This window comes from Argentina anserina, chromosome 2 (assembly GCF_933775445.1).
Source record: "Argentina anserina chromosome 2, drPotAnse1.1, whole genome shotgun sequence".
NCBI classification, from domain to species: Eukaryota; Viridiplantae; Streptophyta; class Magnoliopsida; order Rosales; family Rosaceae; genus Argentina; species Argentina anserina.
Window position 1 is genome coordinate 16,548,005 of NC_065873.1, and position 8,845 is coordinate 16,556,849.

Below are 8,845 nucleotides of genomic sequence, written 5' to 3' on the forward strand. Positions count from 1 at the left end.
AGAAGCCAAATTTAGTAAAGGAGGAAGGCGAATGAGGTTGATTCTAATGTCAGTTACAGTCTGAGTCTCAATAGCAGTCAGAACACCAGTCACAAAAGCACTCACAACAACAACCACAAGTCCAGTTGCAATAACAGTCATAATAATAGTCACATTTGTTAACAAAAAAAGCCTAATTAGAACAACACATGGTGAACTAGTGTAACTATCAGTGTGACTACTAATGTAACAAAATTGTAATTGTCAGTATGGCTAGATTATAACTGTGTCTGAGCCACCATGACGACTGTGGTGTTTTTGGTGGAGATAAAGAGGCGGGAGAATAAGATTTTTGAGTGAAGTAGCAAGTAGAATGGGTACTCACAATGAAATTACTTCCATTTTTAGATTATGCATTTCTTTGTAGGAGGATCTCTCTTCAGTGGCAAGCTTGGCTGGAACATGCATGCAACATTTAGTTTGGACTTAGAGGCCTGCTTACCTATTGGGGTTCTATGGGAGAATTGAGTTTTGAACTTGTTTGGGCCATTCTCATTTTTAATTTGGGTTATTTTTCAGTTGAACCCAGAGAATCTCCCTGTGCAGGATGGTTCTAGATCATTGAATAAGTATGCGTAGTCTTCAAGTTTTGAGACACTTTGGTTACTGAGTTCTTTTGGATTTATGTCATGGTTGGTTGGCATAGACAGAACTAGAGTTAGTTTCTAAGTTTAGTTGTTTTGCAAGGTTCAACTTTTTCGAAGTCCTAGAGGTGTTCTATGTACATGTTAACGCTCATATTTTTCTAATATATGACCAATAGTCAATTTTTTAAAAAAGTAATCAATAAAAATGGTAAATTATTAATTTAATAGAATTGAATTGAACACATGAAAATAATGTAACAAATTATACTTCTATTTACATATATTTATAGTTTATGAAGACACAAATTAGCATTCATATCATATTTATGAGTCATCATGAATATTATATAAATAGACAAAAAATAAATTACAATAAATTAGTGTTCTATAAGAAGCAAAATATAAAAATTGCATTTCCACCTACACGATTTTCTTACTTATTCACTTAATTAACTTCAATTCCATTTCATTCTTCACTTTCACCCTATAAATAAAACCTGATTTTAAGCCACATACCATCAAGTTTTTAGCAGAACTTAAAACAGTATAAGTCAAACTCTCCCCAATGGCCATCAAATATTACACTCAACTTGCTCTACTCGTTTTTGCCTTGGGTAGATATCTCATCCTATTTTCTAACCAATTTCTTTTCTCTTTTTGAGAAGAAATTTAAATTATTACTCTTGATTTATGTTTTTCTAACCATTATGCAAAAAAAAAAATCCCATTTTGAAGGTTTGAATCAATAAATATGTGTTGTTTCTCGATTTATTCATGTTTATGGTTACATATAGTTGAATGTCAGAGTAATATAATATGAAAATATGGTGACTAACATTAGCTTACTCTTTAAATGGTGATGATATGCAGTTGCGATGATGGGAATTTATGTGAAGACAGATGATGCATTAGACACACTGTTAGCTTCGTCACCATTTATCCAGATCCCTCATGTATGCACGAAAGCAGTGGCTCATTGTGATGCAATATGTGATATAAGTTGTTGTCGAACAACTTGTGAAAGTCTGTATCCGAAAAGTGTTGCACGTTGCGTATCACAGCCCCGTACATCTCCACAGTGTCAATGTAACTATTTGTGTCCACCAACTATAGAAGGTTGATATTGAGAAAAAAGAATGATCAAAATATGATAATAAGTATGTGGCTACATCTACAATAAAGGGGACACACATTTATGTACCAACATAATTTTATTAAATAATTATCTTATTATAGACTATAGAGGCATTTCCTCTGAGACTTTAGTAACATATGTACTTTATTTTCACATTTATTATTAACTTTTTTATTTCATACATACATTGAGTTATTGATAAGTATTTATATCTTAGTATAAAATTATATTCTTTTTTAGTATTTAAATATTGTCTTAATTACTAAATTTTGTGATATTCTATTGACGTTATTGAGTTGGAGGTGTGAAGCCGGGTGATTAGTACTACCATGTGCTTAAGTGAATTGCTGGTAAAATTGTTTCGTGCTTTGTGAGTTAGCTTTGGGCTCTAGTCTCTACAAATAGTGCACTATTCTACTTATAGGAGAATTGACCTTGAGTATACATACTGTGGTGTTTGCCTCGGTATGCTGAGGTTTATCCGTGTTTTGGGTAAACGTGAACCCTAACATGTGACTTTATGATTAATTACCAGTTTTCTTGAAAATTCACACAATTGATTGAATATGTTGATGCTGATATGTATATCTATATGCATAAGTAAAAATTCGTGTGACCAAATACGCTTGGTTCTTGGTACATTTTACTTGGTTGTTCATATTTAAATTTCTCATTAGTCAAATTATTATATGAATGTATTATGTACTTACTGGGTCTGTGTTACTCATGATGCTACACAATCTTATTTTCAGGTAATGAGTAGATGTTTGGGGAATGAGATGAATCTACTAAATTAAATGATGGTTTTTCTTCAAATATTATTTCAAGACAATAAATGCGAGACTCATGTATCTTTGCCCAAATTTCAGTATTACTAAATCCGCTGTATTGTAAAATAACTATGATTTTGCTTCCTAATAAAAGTATTATTCAGACATATATTTATATCAGTTTTATTAAGGAAATTTTATTAGTTTTAAAGTCACACCTCTAATTCGGGAACCATATTTCCATATAATAGTGGTATCGGATTTGAGGGTGTGACAGATTGGTATCGAGCATTCGTTCTCTTAAGTTTTTGTTTTAAAAATAAATCTATATATATATTTTCAAAAACTTAACAAGAACGGGAAGGGTTATGTATTTATATTGTATGTGAATGTATTTCTCAAAGTTAGAGGAGTTGCATATAAGTTCTCACTTATAATGTGTTGCATCTTAAAGTTTTGTGCTTGATTTGAATTGATGTCTTTCAAAATTAGAGTTGATTTGTCTAACTAACAATGATGATTTGACAGTATGGATCATCGGTTCGTAGAAGCACTACAAAGTGATTTTCAATTCGTTAACGAGTATTTGGAACTACATGCTAATGCTAGGCAACTGGCCTATAACATGTGTGTTGATATTTCTATAAACAATCATGTTATCTACCTAGATGATAACCACTAGATGGCTACTATGTATGTTAATCAAGGAATTAATTTTTTTCATGGAAGCTAGATGGATATTAAATAATCCGGAGAATGTCAGGATTTTGTATGAAGAAGCCATTTGCAAATAGGATGCTTAGGACAACAAATTAGGGGCCACCTAATTACTAGCAAGCAGCTCAATTTGTAGAGTATGTAAATACTCATAATATTGTCATGGTCAATATAATTACCACACCATCACCATCACCATCTCATATTCACTACCGCATTAGAACAAAACCATACATGAGGGTACGCTCGCATGTGTCTATTAATGTTGGTTTTATGTCTACTCCTGTTTTAAATGTCGAGATAGAGGAACCAAAATCCTCTAATCCGATTGTTGACCTAGAGACTGGTAGTTGCTAAAATAACGGGAATCTCTACTATAATGTTTCTATTTTCATTCCATAAAGACACTTTTGTGTTGCGAAATTACTTAGAAGCAATTCGTTGTTAGAAAATAACTCTAAGAAGTTTTTATTTTTATTTTAGTCTATGTATAATTATTTGTGCTCAATTATGCTTAAAGGAAAATATTTGGATTGGCAAATATTTTTGTTCAAGTTATAACCGTCGAGATCATCTTCTTTAACTAGAATCATGGCCAATAGAAGAAATCCACCTATCGACGCGAAAGATTTTGTCGAAGCCTTCACAAGAAGGATTGAGGCAAATCAAGTCAGTGGTAGGCTAGGACGACTAGTGACACATATAAGAAACTTAGGGGCAAATAAGTTTATTGGAGGGAAACCTCATGAGGCTGAAGAATGGATTTACAACCTGGAAATCCACTTCGAAATGATGGAATGCACTCAAGTGGAGTTCAGGAAAGTAGTTACTTGCCTCTTAGAAGGAGATGCTCGTTTTTGGTGGGACACAATCAAACGTGTCACGCCCCCAGATGAAATGGAGCTCATGGAGTATGTATTCTTCAAAAGGAAATACATGGAAAAGGATTTTCCTCAAGTTGAAAAGGACAAGAAAGAACTAGATTTCATTCAACTCACACATAGAAAACTGACTGTGATTGAGTACGAGACCCAATTCACCAAACTTTCTCATTTTGCTCCACACATGGTGGACACTGATGATAAAAAGGTAAGACTGTTCATTGGAGGGCTGAATTCTAACATTCGTTGAATGGTCACTCAACGTGGAATATCTTACGAGGATGTTGTGGACAAGGCCTTAAATCAAGAGGAGAAAAATCAAAAGTATCGCATAAAGAAGGAGTGAGAGACTAGCTTCCGGGGGAAAATGAGTCACGCAATGCCTAACCAGAAAAGTGGACAATCATGGACACAGCATAAAGGGAAGGATGCTTTCTGAAGGCCGGCAACACCAACTGAAAAAGGGTAGGAGGTGGCAATAGTTCCAATTCAGTGTTATAATTGTGGTGAATCAGGACACATATCTAATGCTTGCCCAAATCCACGTTGTCCCCTGGATCTTGTTTCAGATGTGGCAAGATGAGACATTTCTCTAATCAATGCAATGCATCGAAGCAAATAGATAACCCATCACCTCGTCATGTCCAGCTAAATGCAATAACTTTTGAGAACATTGTGATGGAAGGTACGCTAGTAGCATATAGTACTCATGCTCATATACTATTTGATACTGGTGCATCTGATTCATTTATATCTATTGCATTTATCGCAACATTAGGCTTAACACCAATTGAACAAGATGAGCTTCTAATGGTTTCGACACCGTTAGAGAAATCTGTCATCTTAACAAAAGATTACAAATCATGTCCTATACATGTTTTGGATGCAAAATTTCCCATGGACCTTATAGTTTAAAATTTGGGGCATTGTGACATAATTCTAGGATTCAATTGGCTGAGCAAATATCATGCCCTTATAGATTGTCATGGGAAAACTATCACTTTTTCTATATCTGGCCAACTTATTCGAAATATCCATTGTGACTTTCCAAGAAAATCAACTCTTCCTAAATTTCTTGCTAATGTTGAATCAAAGAATTCTGAACCTTCAATAGACCAAATTCATGTGGTGAACTCTTATAAAGATGTTTTCCAAGAAATCACTCATTTATCACCAAGCCGAGAAATTGAATTCAGCATTGACCTAATACCCGAAGCTAGTCTAATGTCTGTGACACCCTATAGAATGGCACCAAAGGAATTAGATGAGCTACAAAAGAAAATCAATGGGTTGCTCGATCTTGGATTTATTCGGCGTAGTTCTTCTAGCTGGGGAGCTCCTGTGTTGTTCGTGAAGAAGAAAGATGGATCCCTCTGTCTATGCATCGACTACCGACAACTAAACAAGGTGACTATCAAGAACAAGTACCCATTGCCGCGAATTGATGATTTATTTGATCAACTACGAGGAGCTCGAGTATTTTCAAAAATTGACTTACGCTCTGGGTACCACCAACTTCTTGTCACAAAGGATGATATCCTTAAAACCACATTCAACACGCAGTATGGACAATATGAGTGGTTAGTAATGCCCTTTGGGTTAACCAATGCACCAGCCATATTCATGGACTTGATGAATCAAGTTTTTAGTTCATTTTTGGATAAGTTTATTATCGTCTTCATCGATGATATTTTGATTTATTCCAAAAATGAAGCAGACCACACACAACACTTGGAGACTACCTTACAAGTGTTGAGAGAACACAAGCTATATGCGAAATTTGAGAAGTGCAATTTTTGGCAACACCAAGTGAAATTATCTCAAAATGGAATAGCAATGGACCCTGCAAAGATCAAAGCTGTATTTGAATGGAAAGCTCTTACCACTCCAACCGAAGTACGAAGTTTTCTTGGTCTTGCTGGGTATTATCAGAGGTTCATTAAAGGCTTTTTAAAAATTGTTCTTCCATTGACAAGGTTGACTCGAAAGAATGTGAAGTATATTTGAGACGCCAACTATGAACAAGCATTTTAAAAGCTAAAGGAAAAGCTGGCGACATCACCAATCCTCACCATTCCAGAAAGTGGGATTCCTTTTGTCATATATAGTGACGCATCACATCAAGGACTCGGTTGTGTTCTCATGCAAAATGGGAAGGTGGTAGCTTATGCATCTCGACAATTGAAGGAGCATGAGAACAACTATCCAACCCATGATCTTGAGCTAGTAGCTGTGGTTTTTGCTTTGAAGGTTTGAAGGCATTATTTGTACGGGGAGCGGTTTGATCTATTCTATAACCACAAAAGTTTAAAGTATATTTCTCTCAGAATGATTTAAACATGCGACAAAGAAGATGGATGGAGCTTATCAAGGACTATGACTTCACATTGCAATACCATCCCAGTAAGGCAAATGTAGTGGCTGACGCTTTAAGCCGAAAACCCCGAAGTCACCTAGCTACAATTATAAGAGAGGATTGGAGCATGTTAAGAACTCTAATTGAGTATAATCTTACTCCCTCAACGAACATGAATGAGATGTTTATTGGAAACTTAGTGGTGCAACCCTAAATAATAAGCGAAATCATTCAAGCACAACGGGAAGATAAAGGGCTCGTGGAATACATTCGGGGAATGAAAGAGAAGCATCCCGAAGACTGGAGCACGCATACAGAAGAAGGGATGCGTTTTAGAGGGAGGCTTTGTGTGCCAAATCTTGCATCATTAAATGAGGATATAATGCAAGAAGCACATCGTTCAAAATTCACAATCCACCCAGGAGGAGTAAAGATGTATAAAGACCTACAGAAGAACTATTGGTGGAACAACATGAAGAGAGACATTGCTAACTATGTCTCTAGTTGTCTTACATGCCAACTTGTGAAGGCGGAGCACGTGCGAAAAGGAGGATTTTTACAACCTCTCAAAATTCCAGAATGGAAGTGGGAGCACATCACGATAGACTTCGTTACTAGATTTCCAAGGACACAAAAAGGCAACGATACAATTTGGGTCATTGTTAATCGCCTTACAAAATCTGCCCATTTCTTACCAATAAAGGTAACAGATTCCATCGATTTCTTAAGTAAGCTATACCTACGAGAAGTAGTACGTCTGCACGGAGTTTCTGTATCGATATTGTCATATCGTGATGCCCAATTCACCTCAAGATTTTGGGTTAGCTTACAAAGTGCAATGGAGACGAAGTTAGACATGAGCACTGCATTTCATCCCAAAACTGATGGATAAACTGAAAGAGTCAATCAAGTGATGGAGGATATGCTTAGGTCTTGCATTTTGGATTTTGGAGGGAGATGGGAGGATCACCTATATTTGATTGAGTTTGCTTACAACAACAGTTATCACTCAAGCATAAGGATGACCCCTTTTGAAGTTCTGTATGGGAGACCATGTTGTATGCCAATATGTTGGGCTGAAGTAGGCGAAGTCGTTCTTCCCGGACCTGATGTAGTTAAGCATTCTGCGGAGGTCGTTGCTTCAATTAAGGAGCGCTTGAAAGCTGCACATAGTCGACGAAAGACATAGTCGACGAAAGACCTATGCCGATCGACATAGGAGGAATGTAGAGTTTCATGTCACAGATCGTGTCTTGTTGAAAGTCTCACCAATGCAAGGCGTTGTCCGTTTTGGAAAAAAGATTGCAACTTTGTCACCGTGGTTTATTGGACATTTCTAAATTATAGAAAGAGTTGGTGATTTAGCCTATCGACTAGATCTACCACAACATTTGTCCAACGTGCATAACGTTTTCCATGTATCTATGTTACGGGAATACAATCCAGACAATTCCCATGTCATAGACTATAGTACCATAGAACTCGCAGAGGATGTCACATATGACAAAGCACCTGTTCGCATATTAGGCAAAGAAGTAAGAAAACTCCGTACTAAAGAGATTCCAATGGTGAAGATACAATGAAATCAACATGATGAAAACGAGGCTTCATGGGAGTTAGAATCAGAAATGAGAAAGAAACAAATTAATTTAATAGTCAACTTTTTTAAAAAGTAATCAATAAAAATGGTATATTATTAATTTAATTGAATTGAATTCAACACATGAAAACAATGTAACAAATTATATTTCTATTCACATATATTTAGAGTTTATGAAGATACAAATTATCATTCATATCATATTTATGAGTCATCATGAATATTATATAAATAGACAAAAAAATAAATTAGTGTTCTATAAGAAGCAATATATAAAAATTGCATTTCCACCTAATTAGAACAACACATGGTGAACTAGTGTAATTAGAACAACACAAAAGCACTCACAACAACAACCATAAGTCCAGTTACAATAACAATCATAATAATAGTCACATTTGTTAACAAAAAAAGCCTAATGAGAACAACACATGGTGAACTAGTGTAACTATCAGTGTGACTACTCATGTAACAAAATTGTAATTGTCAGTATGGCTAGATTATAACTGTGTCGGAGCCACCATGACGGCTGTGGTGATTTTGGTCGAGATAAAGAGGCGGGAGAATAAGATTTTTGAGTGAAGTAACAAGTAGAATGGGTACTCACAATGAAATTACTTCCATTTTTAGATTATGCATTTCTTTGTCGGAGGATCTCTCTTCAGTGGCGAGCTTGGCTGGAACATGCATGCAACATTTAGTTTGGACTTAGAGGCCTGCTCACCTATTGGGGTTCCATGGGAAAATTGAGTTTTGAACC